General features: G+C 42.4%; 1 protein-coding gene across 3 annotated transcripts in view; it reads left to right on the forward strand.

Moving 5' to 3' along the window:
- Acoxl (acyl-CoA oxidase like) overlaps positions 1-15,301 on the forward strand; it is a 317,884-nt gene that overhangs the window by 189,454 nt on the left and 113,129 nt on the right. The gene's annotated exons all lie outside the window — the stretch shown is intronic.

Here is a 15,301-nt window from a genome sequence, read left to right on the forward strand (position 1 = left end):
TGCAAGCAGTTCTGCTTCTAAGAGAAATGTAAAAGTTATGGGAAATAAAGTGACATAAAATTATATACAGGATATAATTGTTGTGTTTTTAAAAGACAATAATGGAGACTGGCTAAGTCATTGAGTAAAATGCTTGCTACACAATCTTGGAGACTCAAGTTCAGAGCCCCAGAACCCATGTATTAACTGGGAAGGTGGGACAGCTGCCTGTAATCCCAACACACAGGAGACAGAGATAGGGACTCCATGCGATAAGCAGGCTAGCTCAGCTAGACAAAATGGAGCGCTCTGGGGGGAGTGAAAGACTCAGCCTCAATATAGAAGGTAGAGAGCAATGAGGAAAGACACCTGACATCAACCTGAGGCCTCTGTACATGCACATATGCACACCCGTATACATACATATGCTCATATGAACTGCCACATACATACATATGTACACATGCACTCCCACATACATATGTACATATGCATACCCAAGTACATACATATGCTCATATGCACTCTCACATACATATATATGTACAAATGCACTCCCACATACATACATATGCACACATGCACACCCACATACATACATATGTACAAATGCACTCCTACATACACATATATGTACATATGCACTCCCACATACATACATATGCACTCCCACATACATATATATGTACATATGCACTCCCATGTACATACGTATGCACATATGCACACCCATGTACATACATATAATCATATGAGCAGCCACATACATACATATGCTCATATGCACTCCCACATACATACATGTGCTCATATGAACTGCCACACACATACATATGCACTCCTATAGACATACATATATACATATGCACTTCCACAAACATACATATGCAGCAAAACAAAAGTAACAATAACAATAGATGAATAATGGGGCTTGTGGTCTGTCAGTGGAATAGCCACACCTCTCTGAATCCTTTCTTAATAATCAACATCTTGGACAACACCCAGCAAACAAGCAGGGCTGGACTGAAAGGCAAAAGAAAGATACTGACTGCCTAGAGACCTTGGAATTTGAGACATAAAAAGGCAATTATTTGCCCAGGTTTTAAGAAGCATGGACAAAATACACTGCAAAATTAAAACTGCTACCATAGCTGAAGGACCAGGAAGATAGTGGCCTAATGGTAGAAAAACTTGGCAATGTCTACTTTGAGTCAGTTAGGCACAAGGAAAGGAGACCCTAACCCTCTTCCTAGCCCACTCACCAACAATTTCAGTGGGTTCAGGCAAGGAGCTGATGTGTTTCCCATGGCTCAAGGAAGTAGGTAACATAAAATGGTAACACTCATGTGTCTATTAGTGGCACACAGGGAGCTATTCTTTATTCCTCCCACTGGAAGCAGAGAATGCCCTAGATCCAACTCCAGGTAGTGTCACTGGAGCCCATTATGAGTGAGTGGAGTCTCTATATCTACCAGTCAGGTGATGAAAATGATGTCCACCCTAGTGTCAGGCGTGGGAATGACAGTAGGAGACACCATGGTGTCTCTCAGCTTCCCATCACCATGATAAAATGCCCAAGAAGATAATGTAGAGTAGGAAGGATTTATGTTGACCCAGTGTCAGTTCATGGTCTCTTGGCTTCATTGTTTTCGGGCTGTGAGACATAATATCATGTTGGGGACCACGTAATGGAACATAGCTGCTTACCCCATAGTGACTGGGAAGCAGAGAGTGAGCAGGGAGGAGCAAGGGGGAGGGACATGACACAGACCTCAAGTACATGCTTTCAAGGACTCACTCTCTTCTAGTAGGTTCAACTTTACCTCCAATAGCCTATCAGATTATGAATCCATCAATGAATTAACTGATTGGCTCAAAGTCCTCATGATGCAGTCACTTCCAAAGCCATCTAGTGCCAAACAAGCCTTTAGCACATGGTATTCAGTAGTAGTTTTAGGTTCAAACCACAACTCTCATCCCTCTCAACTCCCGAAGTGGCTAGGTAGGGAGTTGAGACCCAGCATCATTTGGCCTCAAAAGAATGATATAATACTTGACTTTCTTTTTTTTAATGAGAGATAGAGAGCCGAACCCGCATCCTTACCCAACATCAATAAGGGGCATGGTGAGGGGCTGGAGAATGGGACAAATTGGCATTCTGTCTCCTTGTTCCCATGCCCAGGTGGTGTAAATTAGTGGTCCAACTTTGTTAAGACACTATTGAGGAAATAAAGTGTAAAGAAGAATACCCTTAAGCAGGGACCCTTGGAAACCCAGACTGAAATAGGAGCTCATTATAATAATATCCAAATACCCCCAAATGCAAGCAAGACAAAAAGAGCATCATTCGTCATATGACAAGCCAGGAAAAGCATGAAGGAAATTAGAAAATCAGCAGATGCTTAGTGAAAAGCATCAGATGCTGGAATTTTATGACAAGGATTTAAAAATAACCACCACCAAAAATGTTCCTATGATAATAAAACAGCACATCATGGCTGGGCGTTGATGGCACATGCCTTTAATCCCAGCACTCGGGAGGCAGAGGCAGGTGGATCTCTGTGAGTTCGAGGCCAGCCTGGTCTACAAAGCGAGTTCCAGGACAGCCTCCAAGACAATACAGAGAAACCCTGTCTCGAAACAAACAAACAAACAAACAAACAACAAAAAACCTCCAGCACATCATGATGGGAATGAACAAGCTGGAAACTCAAATTAAAAACATTTGTAGTTTTTTGAAGAAAAATGAAATATCTTGATATAAATCTAGCAAAACATGTATAAGATTTATATGTTCAAAATCACAAGCTTTCCCAGAAAATAACAAAGAAGACCTAAATAAATGTAAATGATTAAAATCGACTTTTAGGAGGAAAATAATGACTAGATATGCAGCTTAGTTGGGAAGAAAAAGGAGTATGAGATAAAAATAAATACTTTACATTGGTATGGACTTTAGTTTAATGATACAAATTTAAGGTCAATTTTGTTATATGTATGTTTCGCTTGTTTAGGTATTGTGTTTATACAGCTCTTTTAAAAATGTAATATATAATTAAACACAGATGATAGTCACCTATAATAGTCAAAACTTATGTTAATTCGATTTTCTAGATATACAGAGATATATTTGAGATGGATAGGTATTTTTCAAACCTTTCAAAGACCTTCAGAATATGACATTTAAAATGGTTTAGGGTTTCATGACAGTGAGACACAACTGCTCCTGGCAACACCAATTCAGAGAGGAGGATGGGCATCGAAGAAACTCGTTATTGAGTTTGCCTTCAACATAGCAAGGCTGGTTATTTGGGTAAGAAACTGCTCTTGCCTGCACTGTTTGACAAATATGCTGTACAAATTGGATATACAGGACCCACAGGAAAGTGACTGCTGAAACAAGATGGGACATTACTGTAAGGTTCCTGCTTCATGGAAGAGTCTGTCAGATACTTTACAGGAAACACACACACAAAATGACTGACAAACTGCTGATACAGGTGGACAGTTTAAAATTTTCTACTTAAGAAGTCTGCCAAATACACTAGGCCAGTGGGCTAAAGATGGATGTTCCAACATTACAAAGGAACTTTGGGTCAGACTGTCCAGGCAGCGAGATGTCTCTGTCAATTCTAGAGTTTATATATTATCCTTCTGAGTCTTTGATGGAGTTAAAGACAGTTATAGTTATGGTTTTCCTTAGTTATGATAAAAGATAAGTTACATGTAAAACTTTAGACTCACAAAGATAGGATAGATGATAAAGTATTTTCTTTAAATTTTGCCATATATTAATGGAATATTGTTAACTATAGTTCTTGCTAGGTAACTGTTTGCTATGTATAATTTTACTATGTTAAAGCTAAAACCCTTTTTATTTAGACAGAAAAGAGATGATGGGGGATGGCCTTTTGTATATGTGTTTCTCTTATTGGTTGATGAATAAAACAGTTTGTCCAATGAGACAGGAAGATAGGTGGGACTAGGAGACAAGGAGAATTCTGGGAAAGGTAGGCGGAGAGGGATGGCAGAGACGCAGTACTGCAGAATGAGTACCATGCCGGATTAGGGGTAAGCCACAGTCTTGTGACAATACATAGATTAACAGATTGGGTTAATAATTTAGAGAGAGCTAGCCAATTAGCAGTCCAAGCCATCAGCCAATAGTTTAATAATCAATACAAGTCTTTGTGTGCTTATTTGGGGCTGAAAAGGGCGACGGGACCTGGTGGGACAATAAAACTGCCAACAGCAGTAGGTAGAGTGCTTGCCTGGTATGCCTGAAGCTCTAGACTTAAGATCCAGCACAGAGGCAGGAGGGTCAGAAGTTCAAGGTCATCCTTAGCTTATATAATAAGTTAGAAGTTACCTGAGCTACAGGAGGCTTGTCTCAACACAAAACAAAAAGTGGGAAAATCCATGAGACCTTAACAAAGGAAAAAGCCATAGATTTGTCATCAAAAGCATAATTCATAAAGAATTGATAGAGCAAAATTATGTTAACCCCACCTGTTGCTCGCCACTGATTGATTTCTAGGAGTGGAGAGTGATTTCTGTTCCCTAGTCTCCTGAAATATCTCTATTTCAGTTAAGAACATCAAAGTAGGGCCCAGTGCAGATAGGAGCGACCGCCTCCCGACTGGCTGATCCTCAATGTGTCCCTTCCTTCTCAGAGAAAGGTTGCTTTGGCCAGTGCAGTCAGCCAACACCATCTCCACAGTCCTCGTCTGGGGATTGCCTCTGGAGACCATGCAGCTCGGAAACTCTGGGCGCACAGCTGGGCTTGCTGCAGGTGTCTTTCTGGGGTGTGACTGGCGACAAGCTGGCAGGCTGACCCTCTCCTCAGCATCTGTACTGTCAGCTTTCACAGCTCTGCTGTCAAGAACAGGTTTCTCAGCTCACTTACTGAAGATGAGACTCCCAATTCTACCGATGCTGGGTGGCTGTCCCAGAGCACAGATATGCCTTAGAATTTCTGCGTTTCTCATTTCCCTTTGAGAAAAATGGTAGGTTTTCTGACCCTTCCATTGTTTTCTAGGGCAGAGGTTTTAGACTCTTAATGCAATTTAATTACACCCTCCACCAAATCCAATTATGATCTGAATCCATGAAATCCCATTAGAACTTCCTTTTGCCTCATTAGGTATACATCAAGACAGATCCCTGCCTAATCCACCCTGGCAGATTTCCTAAATAATGGCATCCGGAGACTTTGCATATATTGTTATTACCCTGAAGTGAAAATATGCAAAACATGCCAATGAGGCACAGGGAACTTGCTTAAAGACCAAATGGTGGCATTCTGTTCTTACCTGGCTGGAGTTACTTCTGTTCCAGACAGTTTGCTTAGGAACACTGACAGAGTTGTCTGTTCATAGGCAAGAAGTCTGCAGGGACCCTGTGAGTCTTGTGATCCACAAGAAGAAACATTTTTTCCAAGCAAGTGAGAAGTGGTTTGCTATAGCCCCAGACTGCCGTGGGCAACCATGAGTAAAAACTTTCCCTTTTCTGTTTCTGTGAAAATACTAGATTTTAGGGTTAGAGAGATGGTTCAGCAGTTAAGAACACTGGCTGTTCTTCCAGAGGACCTGAGTTCAATTCCCAGCACCCACATGACAGCTCACAACTGTCTGTAACTCCAGTTCTAGGATACTTGACACCCTCATGCAGGCAAAATATATGATTTTAGATTCATTCAGGACAGGGTCTGGGCCAGGCTTTTCTTGCACAGCCTGGGGCAGCAATATTTCTTCCTGGCCAAAGTGGTCCATGCTGCAAATGACAGGGTTTCATTTCTTCTATATCTGAGCAATATTCCATTGTATCCATAAGCCTCATTTTCTTTGTCTGCTTGTCTGTTGATGGGCACGGAAGTTGATTCCATGTTTAGCTATTATGAATGATGCTGCACTGAACACTGGCATGTTTCTTTGATATGCTGGCTTCATTATTGGATGTCTCAGAAGAGGAATAGTTAGATGAAATGGTCATTCCATTTTTGGCTTTTTGAAAAGCTGTGATGGTCACCTTAATAGCTGTGTGAAAATGTATTCCTTCTTCACCCCACCAGCATTTTCTCTCTCTCTCTCTCTTTTTTACTATTAGCTTCTCTGAATAGTGAACTAACATTTCACTGCAGTTTGATCTGTCTATCCCTATAGCTAAACCTATTGAGTGTTTTCATGTATTTGTTGGCTATTAGAATCTCTTCTAAGAAGTGTCTATTTTAAAGTTGATTTTATTTGGTGTGTTGTTCTGTGAGTTCCTTTTATATTCTAGATGCTAATCATTTGTCAGACGAACAGTTGGTGAGTGCCCTCTCCCATTCTGTGGGCTTTCTGTTTACTCTGGTCTTATTCTTTTTGTAATGCAGTTTTTAGTCTAATATAATCCCTCTTGTATGCTTTCCCCATGCTTTAGAGGTCATATCTTAAAAATCATTATATATACCACAATCTTAGAGTGTTCCTCTTATATTTTATTCTGTGGCTTCATAGTTCAGAAGCTTAAATTTAAATCTTTGATCCATTTTGGGTTGATTTTTGTATAGGAGGGAGACAGGGGCCAAACTATCCCTGCTTAGAGATGACATTATTCCTTGTATAGAAAAGCCTAAATACACTACCCACGGTGCAATGGGGCTGATAAAAAACTCAGGAAAGCTGCAAAATATAAAGCAAATGCACAAAACTCTAGCATTTTACATATCCAATGACAAGATTCCTAAGAAAGAAATTATGAAAGCAGTCTTTTTAAAATATCTAAAAGTATAAAAATAAAGAGCACAGGAAAAATTGAACCAAAAAGGCCTTTACTGTACAAATTACCAAACATCAATAAATGAAAACTAAGAAGATATTAGAAACTAGAAAGAGCAGCCATGCTGGTACATTAGAATAATGAGTAATGTTAAGATGTCCAGAGAACTCAAAGAGATTTACAGATTCACAGTAATCTCCATCAATGTAGTCCACAGAACGACAAAACAAAAATGAGAAACCAAACAAAACCACACACACACACACACACACACTCACATTCACACTTAAATTCACATGTAAGAAATCTTGACCACAAAGAATGTATCTCTCCACCAGATTTCATAAGACCACAAACAGCATGGCACAGGCATAAAGCCAGGGTCAGAAAGCAGAAACACAAAGTCCTGTTATCCACAGCGGACAGAGACACCGCGAGGTGACAGAAAATGCAGTGGAGAAAGAACTGAGAAGCCTAGGTAGCTAGGCACACAGAAGTCAAGAACTAAAAAGACAGTGGCTTTCTGGAGCGTTCCCAAGAGGAGTCTGTGTAAAGAAATACCTAGATAGCAGTAACATGCAAGCCCAGGAGACACTTAATCCAAGTGAGAACAGGAAAGCCCCAGGGCCAAAGGATGGCTTCGAACAGGACGTGGTTTCTGTTCAACAAAGAGCACACGTGAAAAGCAAGAAGGGCTTAGCCATGTGATGGGGAGATGAGTGAGAAAGAAGAAAAGCCCATGAGGACAGCAGGACAAATAGGCTGCCGTGAGGTACACCCCAGAGCACATGGAATCTTTGACCTGGACACCTACTGCTGGTTTGACCAAAACTACAGAAGAAGAAGTGTCCTTTCAGGAATGATACACTGGAGACAAAGCATTGAGGAGGAGCCTTTTACTTTTTAAGTTCAGGTTTTTAGGTTTATTCTATGTGATTTTGAGTTTTTAAGAATCAAGTATCCTTGAAGTATAGTCCTTTTCTGGGCATGACATGACTATCACAGTCATGAACTCACAGTAGCTGTGGTTATCTACACAAGATCTACATAAGATCAAGTCCACTAAAATTTCGGCATAGATGATCTCTGTACCCAACCCTTTTGGGGGAGCTATTTTTGGCAGTGGATAGTGTCTGGGAGAGCAAGTATCATTATGTTTTGAGGGTGTGACTACAGGTAGGTTTCCCATACTCCAGTGTTCATATAGTACTAATTGGACTTATTGGATATCCAAAACAAAACAAAACAAAACAAAAACCAAAAGACACACAAAAAAACTTCCAAAAACAAAGACATAAACGTTGTTAGGCACATGTTGGGAAAAATGTGGAGGAATTGGAGAGGGAAATGAAGGGATATATCCTTGTATTCTCAAAATAACAAAAAATATAAAAATATATGGTTTCTTCTTGAAACATAAAAAGTAGGTAAGGAAGAAAAGGATGAAGGGTTACAGACAAGAAGTTTTTTCAAGGAATCATCTACCATCTATGTATGTATGTATGTATCCACGAATCAATCAATCTATCTATCTTTTAGCCTTACTTGTCTCCTTCCTCCATAGCAGAAATAGTTAGAATTTTTTACCCAGATAAGTATATTGTGAACTGGAATGAGATCCTTGAGGCCAACCTGGATTAACAGTAAAAGCTGTATCTTGGTCTGAAGTTTTGGAGTTCCCCTCTATTCTAGGGGAGCACTGTAGTGAACCAGAAAGCAATCTCACAGATGCCAGTCCTCTGACTTTGTGTGAGTCCAGAGGCTAGCAGGTGATGTTGAGGGACCCAGCATGGGGACAAGCATATCCCCACATCAGGTGGGATCAATTCAGTCACAGCCCACCTAAAGGGCTGAGATCTGGTTGTCAACAGGATCTCTTGTTTTCCTGGAAGATCAGCTACCTACCTCCTGGAAGGTTGGGGGTAAGATAGAGAAATAGTTCAAGAGCCTTCCCTCAGACCTACAGATGAGAGACATCATAGAATTACCCGTAATGTAATAACAGCAGAAGTATTAGGAGTAGATAAGAGGCGTGAAGTAAGGGTGTGTAAGATGAGGCCAGAGAGGCCTCAGAGACCTGGTTAACAGATGCTCTGAGGGTCATGGCATAGTAGGGCAGCCAGAACTATGCCTAGGACGAAGCTACAGACTTCAGTAAGGTGGTGGAGTCAGAACTAGTGTGATTGCATGGGCACACAGAAGGATATCTCCAAGATCTGTTTAGGACTAGGATTGATCCCAAGCAATTCCAAATGTGATCATTCTCTCTGGGAGTTAGAGGGACTTTGGAGCAGTTTTTTTTTTTCAAAAAGCTGACCAAGGTAGTTTGAGTAGGCACTGTTTTTTTTCTTCCCAAGTCCATTGACCCATAACTGGTACCCAGTTTTCAAAACCAGATGTATATCATCTAAATATTTAAAGCTCCCTTCAGGACTCCATGTGTGCACTTTTGGAGAAAGGGAACTTTCCAAATCCAAGCCGCTCTTTTATCTTTGCTTCTCTGCTCTCCAGAGAAATGCCTTCATTTTCTACACAGACCGTAACAGTTTTGCAGCTGATTTTAGCATTGTTGCACAGTTGATGCCTGTGGGTCCTTGACAAGAATGTGTTAATTGTGTATTTTGATTTTGATGATAATCTAAACAGAAATAGTCTAAGTAGGGTATGTCAGCTGTTAGAATAACAACCATGCAACCAGGGACTCGCATGAGCTTCCAGCCTTTGCCTTTGTACAGGGTTCCCTGCCACCCACGAGACCACCTCTGATGATGGAGTGAACATCCTGACATACTCAGCTGATGCCTAAAGCCACTAGTTGTACATAGACTGCTAAACCCTGGCTATGCTCTTTGTTCCTGGACACATACACCTATGGTGAGATTTTATTTGTATGTTAGGTTCAGTGAGATTAGCTAAAAATAATAATAGCACAATGATAACAATATACTTTAATAGTTACTATCAAAGTTTAAGACTGTCTCCGGAATTTTCCACCTACTATTTTCTGCAGACATAACCATGAGTAACTGAAATCTTGGAAAGTCACTGTCAATAAGGGATGTCTGTGGGATTTGTAAGCTCTCTTTACCCAATCCCAACACCTTGACCACTAGTAACCAATGAGGGGAGAAAAGGCATAGGTTCAATTTAAGAGGAAAAAAAACAAGGAAAAGCCAAAGGACAAGGGACAGCTTGGTGTGCTGCATTTGGGAGGGCTGCACAGGCCACAGAGAAAGCGAGGAGGTAGACATCTTCCAGGGTCCACAGAGCCAAGAGCACACTGTCTGGAGTTCTGCCCCAGTCTAGGAGGGCCAAGTTTCTGTCACCGAGCATTCTACTCCTTGCTATTGGGGCAGCTGACATGAGATTCATTGGTGTTTGTAGTGTGGTTTGTATTTAATTTTATCGTTTATTGTTGGACAGATCTATAAACATAAAGTATTTATATCTAGTTTTACATTTGAGCATGTTTAAGTAACATAATTTGAAAAAGTAAAGTCAACATTGCAGGGGAATTTACTTTTCCCCCCAGGAAGAGTTCCACATTACTCAAGTTCAAGAAACTTGCGAGGATTTGTTTTTAGCAGTCTCCTCGCTGTTTATTTATTTATTTTGTCACAGATGCTAAACTTCATTTGCTTTTATTTTGAGTAATAAAAATTATACACATGTAGTGTTTGAGTTGTTATCATGGCTAGGAATTGGGGGCTGATACTTTCATGAACTCAGGAACCTGATGGAAGTGGGGGACATGCCTACAAGGGGAAGCTTGAGACAGGGGCTCTCATGGGTCTATCAGTCAGTGCATTCAGTAATGCAGTAATGTGGCTAAAACCATTCAAACACCTATCATTCTCCATGGGGACCCCAGGGCCAGCTCTGCAGCCCATCTGTCCTTTAGGCTGACCCTCTTCCCAGAGGTCAGCTTCACTGAGCTGACAGTAGTAATTCCTGGGTCATTTCCTGGGTCTCAAAGCAGCCACCTCAAATCTGGAGGAGGACAGAGCCTCAGGAAGACCCTTGCCCCAAGAATCCTTCATGTGGGTTCCTCTCTGGTCCCTTGGTATGTCACAGTGCCCAGGCTGGAGCTTTAGCTTTGGCTATGCAGAAGGCTAGGCATGAGGATAAACATGTCCTATCTCTCAATAGGACAGGGTTTGGACCTAAGCTGAAAATCTTTGGGGTGTGAAAGGCGCTGCACCATCTGATGGCCAAGCTCCTGAGCTGGCCTCCATAGCACAGGATGACCTGGGCAGCCACATAGAGGGGATTCGTTAGGGTGGTCACAGAACTGGCAGAGCTGGGGGGCAGGGCCACACTCCCAGCTCCTTGTACCAGCTGCTGTGGGTCCCTGGAGGATAACTGAGTGGTGGTCTCTACCTTCAGTGCCCAGTGGGCCCTTTGCCAGTGCAGCAGGCCCAGGGGACTCAGAGTGTGGTAGGGCATCAGGTAATCTGACATCCTTTACTTCTTCCCAGGGGCCCACAGCTGCTGCTTAGCTCTCTCTCTGATAGCTGTCCTGGGGAGTGTGGGTTCAGGCTTTCTAGAATTTCCAGGGTTTCAAATGGCAAGCACAGTATTTTTAATGTGGCATGGCTGGCAAGTTGGGATCAAACCCAGCCTATCTACCAGGAGGTGTGCAAGCCACCCGCATAGTAGATGTAGACCCTTGGTTCCCAAATTGATAACTCTCCTGGAAGTTTCTACTCTGAACACTAGCTTTGGATGCTGCTGGAAGAGGTTGGTGGCTCTTTGGGGAGGGCAAAGGACCAAGATTGAGCCTTACAGTTTCTTGTTCTTAGATCCATGACATTCCTGGGAGATAGCCTGGCTGTCTATAAGAAGTACAGAGCTGGAGGTGCTGGAAGAATGAGGCTCACTTAGGCTAGACAGCCTGATTCCTGTTTTATTAATGGTGTATAATCTCTAGTTTGCCTTTTCCTAGAAAAAGGAGGCATCACCTACAATATACATAGGGTTGCATGTATATCGTATTCTATATTGTCATAGACCTCTGGGTGCACAGAATGAATGCAATTATGTTACATTGTGGCCATCCTGTGCATATAAGCTCTGTGACTGTCCCCTACACCAAAGAAGGGCTTTGGTTTCTGTGCAGTGAGTTGGTTTGGTCTCCAGACATCAGTGCACCAGTCCTTCTCTGGCCAGGGAGAGTGAGCAAGTCCCATGAAGAGGGGGGCTCTATGGTCCTGATGTAGTAGTGGGAGTCATGATACACGGGCTGTGGCAGGGCTCTGACTGCATGACCCATGTATGTGGAGAATGGAAGCAGGGAAAGGCGCTGCCCACAGACCTGCACACGCAGAGGTGTCAAGCCATAACTGCCATGTTACATTCAGAGAGTCTGCATAAGAAACTCCAACAGGGAACAGAGGGAGGGAGGAAAGGAGGAAGGGAAGGAGGAAGGGAGGGAAAGAGGGAGGGAAGGAAGGAAGAAAGGAAGGAACGAAGGAAGGAAGGAAGGAAAGAAGGATGAAATGGAGAGAGGGAAGGTGTAACACAATAAATAAAAGACCCAGAGACAGATATTGGGGTTCAAGCTTCAAGATGAAGATCTGAGAATCAAAGCAGCCAAGCCACTAGCTCTTACCTCTACCTCAGGCTGAAAGGGCTGTCCTGACTCCACAAGCTCTCATCAAGCCTCAGACTGCTGCCTCTCCTTAGTGTGGCTGAGGAATTATCCTAGACTGACTACTGTAGACCCTGTTCCTACCTTTTATACCCTTTTAGTGTTGGAATATAGGTGTGGGATACCAGGTGCTGAGATCACCTTTGAGTGAGTTGTTTCTTTTAGGACTGGGTCAATTTCCTGTAGTCAGTGTGGCCTTGAACTAACAGAGATCCGTCTACCACTTAACCCTGAGTCCTAGGATTAAAGGTGTGTACCACCTCCGTCTAGCTTCTATAACTAACTAGTGTGGCTGCTTTGCTATTTTGATCTCAAGTGGTGGCTCAGAGGTTAAGAGCACTGGCAGTTCTTCCAGAGGTCTTGAGTTCAATTCCCAGCAACCACATGGTGGCTCACAACCACCTTGAATGAGATCTCATACCCTCTTCTGGCATGCATGCCAGAACACTGTATACATAATAAATAAATCTTTAAAAAAAGCGATCTCAAGTGGCTTTAATAAATCATAAACAGTATATCCCCACAGGGAGGAAGGAAGAAGGGAGGGAGGGAAAGTGGGAGGAATGTAGAGAAGGAAAGAGGGAAGGAAGGAAGGGAGGGAGAGAATGAAGGAGGGAAGGAAGGAAGGGAGGAAGGAAGGAAGGCAGGTTGGCTCTCTGGCCTTTAAAGTTCACATCAGCCCTCCTCCCTGAAGTGCTCTCTGCTCCTCACAGTGGAAGGGTCTACTCTCCACTCCTTGAGCCCCTGAGCCTGTCATGACCTTGCTGGTGCACCATGACCTTGCTGGTGTGCACATGCTGACCTCTCAAGTTCACACAGAGCTCTCCAAAGTCAGGTATATCTCATTCATCACTATAGTCTGCACTAAACTTAACATGAGCAGTAGGTACTGTGCACATAGTAGGTGCTTAATAAATGTGGTAGGTTGCAGAAAGGACACCATTAACCTGCAGTTCATTTAATCAGGAAGAAATAGAGAATATAAGGTAAACTGGGTCCAGACTTAGCTAAAAATAACAAAAATCTCATCACCCTCCCCATTCTATTGAAATGTGCATTTTTTGCTGAACCCAAACAACCACTTCCCTCTGCTTAAAAAGTCAAGTACACATTTAAGGCCAGGAATTACTTAGAATCACACCAGCTGGGTTTCACGTTAACTTAAAACCTTATTTCCTTCTTCCTCTTCCTTCCCTCCTCCTCTCCCTCTTATTACTTTTCCTTCCTCTCTCTCCACGCTGAGGATTCTGAATGTTCTTCTTGAAGGAGTCTTTCCTGGGTGGGTGAGCCAGCCCCTGAGAGAGGTGAATTGTGATGGCGTCTGGTGAAGAATCATGCTTACTTGCTCTTTTCTGATCTTCATGCACAGAGGTGGCCCCTGAACTGCACCTTAGGAGCCCAGTGTTGCTGCTGTCACAGAGAAAATGTTGGGACACTCAGTCTCATGTGCACGCCATGCAACACCATGCAGTATTGGGTGTCTGAATGTTAACAAGGAATCCTGCATTCTCTGGGCAGCTCTACCCGAACCTCCCAGGGCCAGGACCAGCTTTGTGGGGTGAGGCTAGGCAGTAGCACAGGACCCGTGGCAGAAGGACCCCACTTGGTTTCCGTCCTCTCGTCACCATTTAGAAGTTAGTAAAGGGATCCTCCTTTCCGTTTTGCACTTGCAGCAGTGCTTGGACCTCTGAAGCCACAAGTGCTACTGCTTATATGACTGTCACCACACCCAATGTGGCCCCACTGTGCCTGTCTCCCCTTCTAGGGTGATTACCTACATGGTTCTCCTTAGAGTCATATTTTTCTGTTCTAATTGGCTCAAATGTTTCTGTCTTGGCAGCAAACCCTCCCTGTTAGACTTTTTAATCCAAGCTCACTGTACCTGGCAGGAATCACTGAAATCCTTAGCATGTGGGGATGCAAAGTTGCTTCACAGATGCCTTGAAAAGCAATTTAACCCAAAGAAATTTATTGGTGTTATACAATCAGTGTTCCAGGATGCATGTGATATTTATTATAAATGTGTGTTTCTGATGTCATCTTTTTGTACAGTTATTCACACTTGTAGTCTTGAATATTGGCTACAGATTAGATGGGCCTTTTTTTAAGAAAAAAAATGATGTCTTCTCTGCCTTTTCAGTCATTCTCAAGTTCTAAGAAAGGATTCTTGGATAAGCATGCAAGAAAATAGGGTACTCATGCTTAGAACCAGAGAGCTGTGTAAGTAGCCAGGGACATAATCCCAGACAGAAACTGTATCACCTTCCTTAAGGAGATTGGGTATAAGGACAACATCAGACCTGGAGAAAGATGTAACCACTTGTATTAAAAATTGTCACTTTATAACAGGGTATATTTTAAAGCTATGCTTAAAATGGTGGTACACGCCTTTAATCCTAACACTTAGGAGGCAGAGGTAGGTGGATCTCTATGAGTTCCTGGACAGCCTGGTCTACAGAATGAGTTCCAGGGTGGCCAGGGCTACACAGAAAGACCCTGTCTTGATAAACAAACAAACAAAAAAGCAAAACACAAAACAAACAAAAAACAAAACAGAGGAAAAACAAGGATTTTTTAAAATAATGAAATACCTACTGTGAATAAGATCCTGGAGAATAAATATGTTGCAGAATTTCCTGGTTTTGAGAAGCATCGTTGTTATATATGAAGTCACTTTCCTCATATGTATCTCTGTGTTACTTTGCTTTTGTAACTTCTGTGAATCTGTGATGGTTTTAAAGTGGAAAGCTGCAAAAATCGTGTAAATACGATAAAAATATAGAACATTCTGTTATAGTCTATTCAAGGACATATCTCATGGGGGGGGTACTCATCTCAGCTGCATGCTCAGCTCAGGCCTCTGACCTGTCTTGACCTTGTCTGATAAAGTATTGGATATATGCAGCCCCCGAA

Source organism: Mesocricetus auratus, unplaced genomic scaffold, assembly GCF_017639785.1.
Source record: "Mesocricetus auratus isolate SY011 unplaced genomic scaffold, BCM_Maur_2.0 Super-Scaffold_100004, whole genome shotgun sequence".
Taxonomy (NCBI): domain Eukaryota; kingdom Metazoa; phylum Chordata; class Mammalia; order Rodentia; family Cricetidae; genus Mesocricetus; species Mesocricetus auratus.